The sequence below is a fragment of the Cucumis melo genome, unplaced genomic scaffold (genome assembly GCF_025177605.1).
Source record: "Cucumis melo cultivar AY unplaced genomic scaffold, USDA_Cmelo_AY_1.0 utg001221l, whole genome shotgun sequence".
Taxonomy (NCBI): domain Eukaryota; kingdom Viridiplantae; phylum Streptophyta; class Magnoliopsida; order Cucurbitales; family Cucurbitaceae; genus Cucumis; species Cucumis melo.
In genome coordinates this window covers 14,950-18,026 of record NW_026124484.1, presented here as the reverse complement: position 1 = coordinate 18,026, position 3,077 = coordinate 14,950, and the positions used below count along the sequence as shown (strand labels likewise).

At 33.1% G+C, this 3,077-nt stretch overlaps 2 non-coding genes across 2 annotated transcripts; both read left to right on the top strand.

Annotated features, from left to right (window-relative positions):
- The first annotated feature begins 2,245 nt into the window (after positions 1 to 2,245).
- Positions 2,246 to 2,319, top strand: TRNAP-UGG (transfer RNA proline (anticodon UGG)). Its single transcript has one exon. It is a non-coding gene; the product is annotated as a tRNA-Pro (tRNA).
- A 162-nt stretch (positions 2,320 to 2,481) lies between these two features.
- On the top strand, positions 2,482 to 2,555 carry TRNAW-CCA (transfer RNA tryptophan (anticodon CCA)). Its single transcript has one exon. It is a non-coding gene; the product is annotated as a tRNA-Trp (tRNA).
- The last annotated feature ends 522 nt before the right edge of the window (positions 2,556 to 3,077 follow it).

Genomic DNA, 3,077 nt, shown 5'->3' with positions numbered 1-3,077 from the left:
ATTAAACGAGGATATATAGCTCGGAGACGTAGAACAAAAATTCGTTTATTTGCATCAAGCTTTCGAGGGGCTCATTCAAGACTTACTCGAACTATTACTCAACAGAAAATAAGAGCTTTGGCTTCAGCTTATCGGGATAGAGGTAGGCAAAAAAGAAATTTTCGACAGTTGTGGATCGCTCGAATAAATGCAGTAATTCGATCTAATAAGGTAGACTACAGTTATAGTAGATTCATACACAATCTGTACAAGAGGCAGTTGCTTCTTAATCGTAAAATACTTGCCCAAATCGCGATATTAAATAGAAATTGTCTTTATATGATTTCCAATGAGATCATAAAATACGAAGATTGCAAAGAATCCAGCGGAATGCTTAAAATGGAGTTCTCTGGAGAATGAACTCCGAGAAGGTAGAGTAGAAATTAGTATGATAAAATATGATAAAGTGGTCAAAATGAGCAAATATGTTCAATAAAAAAAAAACGATTTATTCTTCTTCCACTATTCTTTCTTTTTCTTACGACACGACAATCGAATCTAGATTTTCGGATTTTTCGAACAAAGAATCAATCTGCGGTTGAGTTTGGATTAGAATTTTAATTCAATTAAAGAGTAAGCTAAGTCTATTTATTCCTGGTTCTAAGACCAATAGTTCTAGCGGTCGACTCGCTTCTTTCAAATTGTTTCTCATTATTAAGAAAAGGTAACAAAGATAAAATACGAGCTTGTTTTATAGCAATAGTAATTAAGCGTTGCTGTTTTAAGGTCAATCTATTTACCCGTCTAGATAATATTTTTCCTTGTTCACTAATAAATCGACTAATTAAACTCATGTTTCTATAATCAATTCGATCCCCCGATGGAATCGGGGGCAAACGCCTACGAAAAGATCGTTTGGATTTAAGAAAGAGTCGCTTGGATTTATCCATGGTTTTTTTATTCCTTATCCCGAAAATCCTATTTCTTAATTCTAAATCATTTTAGATCCGATCGAAATAGGATTTGGTTTGTTTATATTTAAATCTAAAATATGTCTAATATATGTAATTTTTCATCTTCCTTGGATTGGAAAAGGGTGACACACAGCCGATCGGTTCGATCTATTTCTTTATCTCCCCATGAATCGTATGTTTGTAACACCGGGGACAGAATTTTCTCAATTCCAATCGACTAGGCGTATTGTGTCGATTCTTTTGAGTAATATATCTGGAAATCCCTATTGATTCCTTATTAACACCGTTTCGAACACAACGAGTACATTCCAAAATAACAGTTACTCGGGCATCTTTACCCTTGGCCATGAACCTCCCTTGGATTTTTGATTCACGCAACTCTTCCATTTTCCGATCCAAAATGAAGAAAAAAAGAAAAATTGGTAACTCGAAATAAAATTATGAAAGATTTCGTTACAATCAAATATTAAAATATAGTAATACAATAATTTCTAAATTTAGAATCGCAGTACAGTTTTTCATTTAAGTATTTTGTATGATATTGTTGCCCTAGCCATCACATTTTCATTTTCGTTCTCACTCTTTTATTAATTAAATTTGAACCTGGCGCCGCGTCCGAGTTTGACTGAGGTTGAATCCATTTTGATTCTTTCTAACTTATTCTAAGTCTAAAAACTCTAAAAAAAAGAAGGGGGAAGGGGATTAGTCAAAGATATTTGATTGTTTTTCTAATCTTCTTCACCCCTTCCCAAGTCAATAACTAGAATGAAAAAAACGGGAATACCAACGCATCCGGGAATAAACGATTGATCTCGATTAATAGACCCGCTAAAGCCCCGAACCATATAGTACTTACTACCGGTGCCACGGAGAGATATGTTTTTAGATCTCGCATTGAAAACCCTCCTACTTTATAGTAATTTGTAATACATACTGGTATTACATACCATCAAATGTATATATAGTTAATAACCGCTTGTATTGTCCGCGGAATTCCTAATTCAAATTGAAATGTACAACAGTTCAATTCGGTAGATATTCCCTTTTTTATTAAAAAAAATATGTAGCTTTCCGCCCCACCCCAAATATTCATTTTTCTTTACGGCGGATTTAATATTTATTATTTCATACGTATATAAGTCTTTTTATTATTTTTTATTATATTTTATATATGATATGAGACAAAAAAGAAGAAATGGCAAGATAATTTGTGTATACCAATGGAGGAAATAAATAAAAAATGTGGAAAACAAGACAGGGATTCTCTACAATAACACTGTAGACCAATTGAAAGGGATGTAGCGCAGCTTGGTAGCGCGTTTGTTTTGGGTACAAAATGTCACGGGTTCAAATCCTGTCATCCCTACCTATTACTTATCTTCTGAACAGTAACGAGGAATCAATTGAGATCCATAAAAATTGAACATACATATATCGAATCAATCTTTTTTTATTTAATTTTATGATATTCTCTATGATAATATATGTATCGAAGATATATTCGGGTTGCTTTTAGTTTGATAATAAAACGCTCTTAGTTCAGTTCGGTAGAACGCGGGTCTCCAAAACCCGATGTCGTAGGTTCAAATCCTATAGAGCGTGATTCGATTCTTGTTGTTGTTAAATCAAAATGATACTGAAATAATTCAACAGAAATCAAAATTTTACCTCCTATAAAGCAAGTAGGGGGTCAATCAAAAAAAAAGAACTGTTAATTAATCAAAGGTCCAACTGATCCCCCCGTCTGTATTGTAAATATGCGGTCACAAATAATCCAGCCAAAGTAATAGGAATTAGACCTAATACGATTCCAAATAGAAAAACTTCAATCATTTCAATTTAGTTGAACGAGGAAAAGGAGAGGTAATATCTATCCTTAAAATATTAATCGGTATTGCCCATGAATCTCAATGACCAAGAATTCGAAATTGAATTGACAAGGTAAAGAACTCTACAATATATAGAATATATTGAATAACACCGAAATCTTTCTTTTTTTTGAATTGTGCATTCAATGAATTTTAATCAAATAAGTCGTATCTTGTTCAGACCGATAAATAGAGCTGAGGTTATAGTTAAAACTGCTAGTAGAAAACCGAAATAACTAGTGATAGTAGGCATGAC